The 9,273-nt window shown below is 43.9% G+C and overlaps 1 long non-coding RNA gene across 2 annotated transcripts; it reads right to left on the reverse strand.

Annotated features, from left to right (window-relative positions):
* Positions 1-437: 437 nt before the first annotated feature.
* On the reverse strand, positions 438-8,562 carry LOC131410038 (uncharacterized). Of its 2 annotated transcripts, none has more exons than XR_009221146.1 (3): positions 2,277-2,477; positions 1,992-2,113; positions 438-613 (listed from the first exon to the last, which is right to left on the reverse strand). It is a non-coding gene; the product is annotated as an uncharacterized LOC131410038 (long non-coding RNA). The 2 variants fall into 2 exon arrangements; XR_009221145.1 differs by lacking the exon at positions 438-613 and adding an exon at positions 8,518-8,562 and having other exon boundaries at positions 1,908-2,113; positions 2,277-2,408.
* Positions 8,563-9,273: the final 711 nt, after the last annotated feature.

Consider the following 9,273-nt stretch of genomic DNA (forward strand, 5'->3'; position numbering starts at 1 on the left):
TCTCATTCTCATGCTGCTGGGGCTGCTTACGAAGCTGGGCATCTCATCTTTGGTCTCATCAACATTATTCTTTTCATTGATTTTCTGAAGTCGGAGACGACTTTGTTAATAATGTGACACTGACTGTCCCAGGCACTTTTATGTATCTTCCCCAACAGCTCTGTGAGGTAGAGCTCTGTGATCCCCATTTTACAGGGGGGAACACTGAGGCTCAGAGAGGTCGAGTAGCTTCCTTCACTTCACACAGTTTCTTGGTACATTTTGAGTCTCAACTTGGAACTCCGCCTCTCAGGTGTGTGCACTTAGCTGGCGTTCCAATTTGTGCCTCTCTGCCATCCTCTCCAAAGGCACACACCCCAACCTGAGTCCATTGTCTGCTTGATGACAGTCACCCTGCACAAACCGGCCTCATGCAGGGAGTGGACTAGTCAGGCATGGTCCTCCAGCTTACCCAGGGCAGGTTCTAGGTTTATTGTGAGAGCTGGAGCAGTGGAAGATACTGACCGTCACTCACCTGGAAGGTTTGTTATGGAGAAATACTCCACTGACTTTTTGCAGGTGTTATGTCTTCTTTGTCTTCATTGCTCCTCTGGGCTTTCTCCTACAGTCCGTGCTGTGCAGTAACATACAGTACAGAGACAGGTGAACATAATAGTATTGCCCTGCACCAAACGGTCACATCACTCATTTTTCTAATTATGAAAGAATTACATACTATAAAAAAAGTCAAGTAACCCAGATCTATTTAGAGTAAAGCGAAACCTACCCCATCCATCCCTTTCCCTGCAAACTCACTCCCCTACTCAGAAGGAACTATAGTTAAGAGGTTGCAGCTTATTGTTCTGGACATTTCCTATGAATATATAAATACACATAAAGTTTTTTTTAACATAAATGACATAACTACATCATTTTGCAATTTGCTGTTTCCCAAACTATATATCATAGATGTCTCTCCTTATCAGTGCTCGCCACCCTAACTTAGCTTTTTAGAAGTTTTAGAGGTACTCCAAAGAACAGGAATACCATGATCTGTTTATTTCTTCTTTGATAGAGATGGGATTATGTCCAGTTTCACTATTATACATAATGCTGCAGTAAGATCCTTGTATGGAGTTTATTACACTGCTATTCAACTGCTCAATTTTCCTTGTTTCCTCTTGGTCAGAGACTATGATATATTTTTAACAATTTTATGGGTATTATTATTGTTATTACTATTATTTTTGTGTGTGTGTGAGGAAGATCAGCCCTGAGGTAATATCCATGCCAATCCTCCTCTTTTTGCCTAGGCAGACCGGCTCTGAGTTAACATCTGTTGCCAATCCTTCTCCTTTTTTTCCCCCAAAGCCCCAGTAAATAGTTGTACATCATAGTTGCACATCCTTCTAGTTGCTGTATGTGGGATGTGGCCTCAGCATGGCCGGAGAAGCAGCGTGTTAGTGCATGCCGGATCTGAACCTGGGCCACCAGTAGCAAAGCACTTAACCACTAAGCGACGGGGCCAGCCCTATGGGAATTATTTTATAGGGAATTTAATTTTATCACTGAATAGAGACATTTATGGGGAAACTGGACTTTAAGGTCATCCCTCTCAGTATTCTGGAGAAAAATCATGAAACTTAGAAGGTATGAGGCTTGCTCCATCACATTCTAACAAGTCATGTTAACAATTTATAGTTGAATGTTTGAATAACCTCTACTCTCTCTGTTCAGAAGAAGAATGACTTTTCCTTGTCTTGAAAACTTCTGACTCCAGGGGCTCTCAGTTGGGCTTCAGAGAGGGTAAGATATTGGTGTTGTATCTGTTTCTCTTCAGCTGTAAGCTGCATCTTCTAAAGATCATAGACTTGAACATGGTCCAATAAATGCATATGATTTGGTCAAAAATTCAAAGTAAAGAACCCAAGATAGGGATCTATAACTTTGGTTCTTAATAAAGAATTTCCTTTGATATCCTCAAGTCTCTGTGATTACTAGTAAAAACTCACCTATGGGTGAAGAGATGTGGTTCTGCTGGCAATGTCTGGTTTGAACATCCATAGTTAAGGCTGCCACATCCATAGGTAGATTAGACTTGACCTCTTGATGACCTCTTCCCTTGGTCTTTGACCTGGGAAAAATAAGAATTTAAAAAAGCTGCTGTTATTAGCACTCAATGCTAGAAATGCCCATTAAAGAGTGAGTTTGATTTGGTAAACCAAAGGGAGTATAAGCAGAACAAAGTCAGTAATATCTATAAAATTTCAAAAAATTCTAATTTTTTAAAATATAACTCTATTTTTGCCACAGTGCAAACTGTGTATATATGAATGAAATATCCCTCTGTCCATTTCTTAAGTTGTTTCCATTGACTTGATGGATTTATCCTCTAATCCGGATTCTAAGTGTGAAAGAACATCTTGGTCCTTCAAAGAAAAGAAGCCATTGAAATTTGATTTTCTTTTAGCTCGGCATCCTACAGGTTTGAGGAATAAATTATCATTTAATGGTACAATGATTCTGAAATCTAATTGTTAATTAGAGGGGTGTAAGGGATGATTGAATGGTGGTTCATCCCCTTGGTCAAGGGTATTGTACACATGGACGTGTAAACACGATTCAGGAAGCTGCTTCAGCCCTGTGACATCCCTGAGAACCACAGTGCAGGAGGATCTAGGCACACAGCCATCTGCCTCGATCTCCTGGGTTACATGTAGATCCAGGGGTCCTGAGAGTGGCGTCAGAGCAGCTAGCTTTTATCTATTTCTCCCCTTCCTTCTCTCCAGCTTATCTCAAACAGTCCTGACTCTCATATTTTAAAGGCCAATTATAGTTATTTACATGAGCTGCTTGTTCATTATTGCAGAGTAATAATCAGGCATACCATTAAATATCATTTAATCTACCTAATTAAATTTGTTGTACCTTTTGATTGATTAGAACACTAAAGTTAGTTCAGAGTTTGATATTCACCAAATGTGTTAGTCTGCTTACAACTGCCATGTGCCTCATTCCTCTTAGAAGTGTATCTTTGGCCCATCACAAGATTTTAATGAATCAAATCATCATAAATTAAGATAATGTACTCTCTTTTGGATGATCGGGAGGCATATGGGTCCATTTTGGAAATATGCCCATCTGTAATGCTCCCCATGGGAAGTTTCTGGTCACTGGGTCTTCACGTGGCTTGCATAAACCCTAGGTCTATAAAGCTTGGTACCTCTCCTTCTAATTGAGGTAGAAATAAAAGAGGTCAGAGACACTTATTAAAGTTTTGGTTGCATGAAGTCTTCTATGAAGACCATCCATGCATATTGTTCTGGATAGCTCTCTGTTCCTAAGACAACTAGTTACTTTAAGGGCTTGTCAGGAACTGTGAATGGTCTGACATTTTACCTTACCTGCAAACCAATAAGTTAGCCTACCATGGTCTTACAGATGCTGGCAAAAGACACGAGACCCATGGGTCAGAGACAAAGGACTTAATGACAGAGCAATGGCACTGGCCCGAGTATCAACATTTGCACTGGTTCACTAAATCTCACTTCCCAAAGGGTGATACACAGTGGGCCAGGAGACATACAGAGGGTTGCAAGAACTCAGAGCTTAAGGAACTCATATCTTTGATAACAGGCAGGAAGTCTGCTGCCCTTTGGCCTGGGGAGGGGTGTTATTTTTATTATAATGGGCAGTAAGCAAGCATGACTTTTGCTGCAGAGGAGGTCACTATTTCTATCTTCCAAGGTTGACAGCTCTACACACTTTCTTGAAAAGATAACCTGGTTTTACTGGCTTTCAAAGATAAGCTTGAATGAGACTTCATCATCATTCCGTTCTGTTACCTTTATTGAGATTGTGCAAATATGCTCTTTTCTCTGTAAAGTTCACTAACTTTATTCATACATAAGGGATGCTTTTGGTTTTATTTATTAAGTTAAAATTTTCTTATTAGAGCAAATGAGGAAACTATTATGGGTTGGATCTGAAGGTATGCTTTTCCAGGAAAAATGTGAAAGAAGATTGGTGCTCACAGAACTTTGCCACAAGGAGTTGATATCAACTTAAATGATTTTAATTTGAACACTGTTTTGTACAACTTTCTTCCATCTTACTTCATCCTCTCTGCTTCCTGTAACTGTCATATGAGAATGGGGCAGTTTCAGGGATTCACTGAACTCATTTACAATATTAAAATGGTTTTTTTCTGTTGTGTGTGTGTTTTTTTTTTATTGAGGTAAAGTTAACATACAACATTAAATTAGTTTCAGCGGTACAACATAATGATTCAGTGTTTGTATAAATGTTGAAATGATCACCACAATAAGTCCAGTTAACATCCGTCCCCATACATAGTTACAATTTTTTTTCTCTTGTGATGAGGACACGGCGTATTTCAAGGTGCAGAAGAATCAACGATGGTGTCATACTTTTCCATATACAACTTGATGAATTTGGACATAAGTATACACCCTTGAGACTGTCACCACCATCAAGGCCACAAACATATTCATCACCTCCCAAAGTTTTCTCTCATCTCCTTTATTACTATTATTCTGTGGTAAGAACTCTTAATATCTACACTATTAGCAAATGTGATGTATGCAATACAGTCTTGTTAGCTGTAAGCACTATGCCATATCCTAGATCTCCAGAACTTATTTATTTTGATTACTGAAACTCTGTATCCTTTGATCATCAGCTCCCCATTTCTCCATCCCCTCAACCCCTGGCAACCACTATTCTAACCTCTGCTTGTATGAGTTTGACTATTTAAGATTCCACATATAAGTGAGTATTTGCCTTTCTCTGTCTGCCTTATTTCGCTTAGCATAATGTCTTCTAAGTCCATCCATGTTGTCAAAAATGGCAGGATCTCCTTCTTTTCTCAAGGTTGACTAATATTCCATTTCTTTATCCATTCATCCATCAGTGACATTTAGGTTACTTCCATATCTTGTCTATCGTGAATTAGCTACAATGAACATTAGAGTGCAGGTATTTCTTTGAGACCCTGAGTTCAATCCTGTGGGCATATACCAGAAGTGGGATTGCTGGATCATATGCTAGTTTTCATTTTTGGAGTAAGCTCCATACTGTTTTCCATAATGGTTGTACTAGTTTACATTCCCACAAGGGTTCCTTTTCTCCACATCCTCACCAACATTTGCCATCTTTAGTTTTTTTGATAATGGGCATCTTAACAGGTGTGAAGTGACAGCTCATTGTGGTTTTGATTTGCATTCCCTGATGATTAGTGATGCTGAACACCAGGACATCTAGTAACTCCTTTCAATCTTACAAAAGCGTTGCAAAAACTTGCACCTAGTCACACAGGTGAATCCCTGCCAGGTGTGCTCGCAGGTGGTCTGCACTCCAGGTCCCATGCCCACTCCTGCCGGTCTTCAGATTTGGCAGAGATGATTCCAGGAGCTGATCTGCGCATTCCACAGCTCCACTGCCAACAATTTCCGGCGACTGAGGAAGGTATCAGGAAGGAGGAAAGGGCAGTGAAGAGCACAGGAGAGAGACTGGTGGTAGCACTGAAGGCGGACAGACTTGCTAGTGAGGCAGAGAAAGTGAGGGGCCAAGAAGGCCATCTTGACAGCAGACGAAATGGAGCAGGCACCTCAGTGAGGTCTCTTGGCAGCGTCCATAATGTTTCCTTGCTTTGAGCTCTTGAAACTTTGAAATATACCAATATGTTTCTTTTATTAAACTCTGCTGCGTGACAGAAAATATAGACAGTGGTTTCTTTCTGAGGTGAGAGGTTGAGTTTCAGGTGAGGAGAGAAAGATCTTCCTTTTTCATGCTGTTCTCTCATTTTTCTTTACTATGTATGTTATTTATTTGTACTTTCAAGTCATCAGCGAGTTATCAACGTCACGGGATGATTCAGTTTTGCTCCATACAGTCACAGTAAAACCTACTTAAAGTGGATTATTCTTTTTGTGTAATATTCCAATAGATTCCAAAATATTATTTCAAAAGCACTTCAATGTCTATGTTCTCAAATTAGATATTTACTTTTGGTCTCCATTTTTGTGTTCCTTCTTGCATGCTACTTCAGAGTTGCATCTAAGGAAATACCAGATTTCCCTCAGTTTTTTAGATCCATATGTGTTGGAAATTTGATTCATGAAGATGGACATGGCAGCTGGGGGATCATGCTATTATCAAAAGAGACCATTTCGGCATCAGTAATCTGACAAGAACTCACTGCTTGTTGAGATTTAATTGACTATTTGAGGGATCCAGCTTTCGCTGTTGGCACTTCTCTTTCTCTTTGGAGGCGAAGTATTGCCTTCCCAGTCTTTTCATTACCAAACCACTTTCCTGGGTGGCTGTGCCATGTCAGGAAGGGCCTGGGATGTTGGGAACCAGGAATCATCCTCAGCTTCTAGCTGTCCTAAGAAGGCTTCCCTGGCAGAGTCCAGCCTGTGTGTCTGGGTGACACTTGCAGCCATCAGACAGGAGGCGATAACTCACAAGTGCCAAGTGATTCATCTGGCCCTTGTCTTACAGGGTGTTTCCAAGGGATGAGGTTCAAAATGCCACTTGGTAACCCTTTGAAAGCTCTTGTCGTGGGGTGGGTTCTCGGTGTGAGCTCAGAGCAGTGTCTATTCACCACCAGATGGGAAGCATTTCAGTATTTTAATTGGTAAGGCTGTGTTCATACACCACCATGGATCATCAGTTCCGTGGCATTTCCTGCTGGACCACCCCACACCCCTGTCATGCCTCATCTTTCAAAGCTCCAAACAGGGTTCACACCCCATCAGGTGGTTGTAATGTAACCACAGCACAAGACTGGGGAAAAAAACACAACCACCCAGGGGGGACACACTTTAATGGCTCGGGCCCAATTGCCCCATTTGGACAAGTTGGCAACATCAACACTGAGTGTGTAAACTGGAGGACTGTCCAAGACCATGGACCTCAGAATGACATGGCCTCAGAAGTCACCTTGGACAGCAAGGGACAGTGTGGGGTCACTCACTGGTCAGGATTATGGTCCCTTATCCTGGTAAAGTAGAGCTCACCCGGGATCCATCAGCCCAAGCCAGGGAGGAGCCTTCTAGGGAATTTCTGCCCTAAAGTGAATGGCATAAGGAAGGCAGGTGTGCTGGAAATCCTGGTTCACAGAGAGCGGTCGTTTTTATGGAATGAGGCCCAGTGGTAGCCTTAAAGCTGCATCACAAATCTTTCCCATTGGATACAAAACAAGCGGGAAACAGAATTAACAGTCCTGGACAAGGATCCCAGCAAGATTCAATTCTAGGTCAGTAGTGAACATGGAGGCACTAGAGGGGTCTCAGGAGGGAAAGTCCTGTCTGCCTTTAGTCCATTTGCAAATCACCTTTTCAGGCCTTGTCCTCTCCATGTGCATGTTTTGATCTTTTTACATTGTTTTCCCCACTTAGAGCTGATGCAATTCCAGAGATTGAGCTAGAAAACTACAAGTTCCTAAAATTTGGTCAAAAGAAACCTCAACAAGAGAAGCAGAAAACATTCTCTCTTCCTCCAGAATGTAGAAAGGCACCCCCTGCCTATGGCACGACCTGGTCCTGGGTAGTGCTGTTTTAAAGACACCCACATTTCAGTGGTTGTTGCTTTGCCTGTGAAAGTACCATCAACCTTTAAATCCCAAGAGAATGGGAGGGGGGCCGTGTCCGCCCCTGGAGCAGCTGAATGATACTGAAATGAACTTGTCCTAGGAGTTAGGGGGAATTGGGAGTGACGTCACTAGCCAAAAAAGGGGCTGGCCTTTCTCCCTTCTCCAACAGACAATAAGTTGATGACTCAGAAGAGTTCCTGATTCAAGGAGAAATGTGAGATTCTGTGTCTCACTCACATGCCTACAGAAAGCGAGAGAACCACACCACAACTCCCAAGCTGTGAAGGAAACAGGACTTTAATATAATATTCAAATATGTCATTTATTATTTACAACAAATAACCACTGACCCTCCCCAATGGGTGAGTAGGTGCTGAGGTAGAGATGTCAGGGAGCTGGGATGGGGTCGTCCCTTCTCTCTTGGGCTTCAGGGGACCCCAGGAATCAGCTTACAATGCTCCCCTTCCCATCAAGTGGGAGGAGCTGGCCTGGTGCATCACAAGCATCCCAACTGTGTCCCCGCTGCTGAGGATGGGGCTGTGATCGGCCACTGATACGGGGTTCGGGGTTGGGGCCTGGGGGCTGAGTAGAAGAGTCGGGTTATCTTCTGCGGCCTCCCTCTGAATCATGGCTCCCCACCCTGTCCCCACTGCACTGGGTGCTTCAGACCCTGTGCTCAGTGCTGTCAGCCACCAGTACCCCATTCGTCCCTGCCACGTGAGCCGTCATTTAGTATCACCTATTTCACAGAGAGGGAAACGGAGTCTCAGGAAGCTGAAGAGAGTCACCCCAGTCACAGGACTGGTCAATAGTGGAGCTGGGATCCCAGTGGCAGCTATCCGACTCCCCAAGGCCACGCTTAGCCCGAAGACTTACTGAACCCCCAGGAGTCAGTCACCCCGGCCCAGACACTCACTCACCCCAGACCTTGATGATGGCCGGTTCTTCTTGGCCTTGCGTATTTTCTAGGGCTCTGGCTGGCAGGACAGTTTGTAGCTACAGGACAGAGAGGCACCTGTGAGCCTACCAGGAACCACACCTCAGGTATCCCCCTACTGCCTGCTCAGCAGCTGGAGTCTGGGTGTCCCAGAGGTCACCATGTAATAAGGCCGGGGGATGAGTGGGGGACCATGGAGACAAGCTCTCTGGACTGACCAACAGGGAGAGTCCACCCCTGCCCTCACCCAACTCCTGCTCGGCCTCACCTCTCATTCTCGTTGAGCAACTGCATGTCCTGGAGCCAGGCCGCAAATCGCTCCCTCGGGTTCTAGGTTGTAATTCTTGGCAGCCTCCTGGAGCAGCAGGATCTTCCTCATGACTCGGTATTCCTGGGACCAGAGGAAAGGAGAGGATGCAGACAGGGCCTGGGTGGGGGATGCTGCAGGGGCCTTGTTGGAGGTGAGGGGTGGGGCAGGGGACCAGTCCTGGAAACCATCCTTCCCTCCAGTTCCATCCAGGCTCTACCAGTTATCAGAATGGGAATAATCAGCCCCTCCTCCAGGAAGATATCCTTGATGCCATCCTCCCCTCAACCCACCCGCCAATTGGATGGGTCTCCCACTTCTCTGTTATCAAACTCTTCCACTCAATGTAAGATACAGGGGGTGAAGCCAGGGACTGTTCTGCCCAGAAGGTCTCTGATTTCCACCTCTTTCCCCTCCCCTGCAGGGAGTGCC

This window comes from Diceros bicornis, chromosome 9 (genome assembly GCF_020826845.1).
Source record: "Diceros bicornis minor isolate mBicDic1 chromosome 9, mDicBic1.mat.cur, whole genome shotgun sequence".
Classification (NCBI taxonomy): domain Eukaryota; kingdom Metazoa; phylum Chordata; class Mammalia; order Perissodactyla; family Rhinocerotidae; genus Diceros; species Diceros bicornis.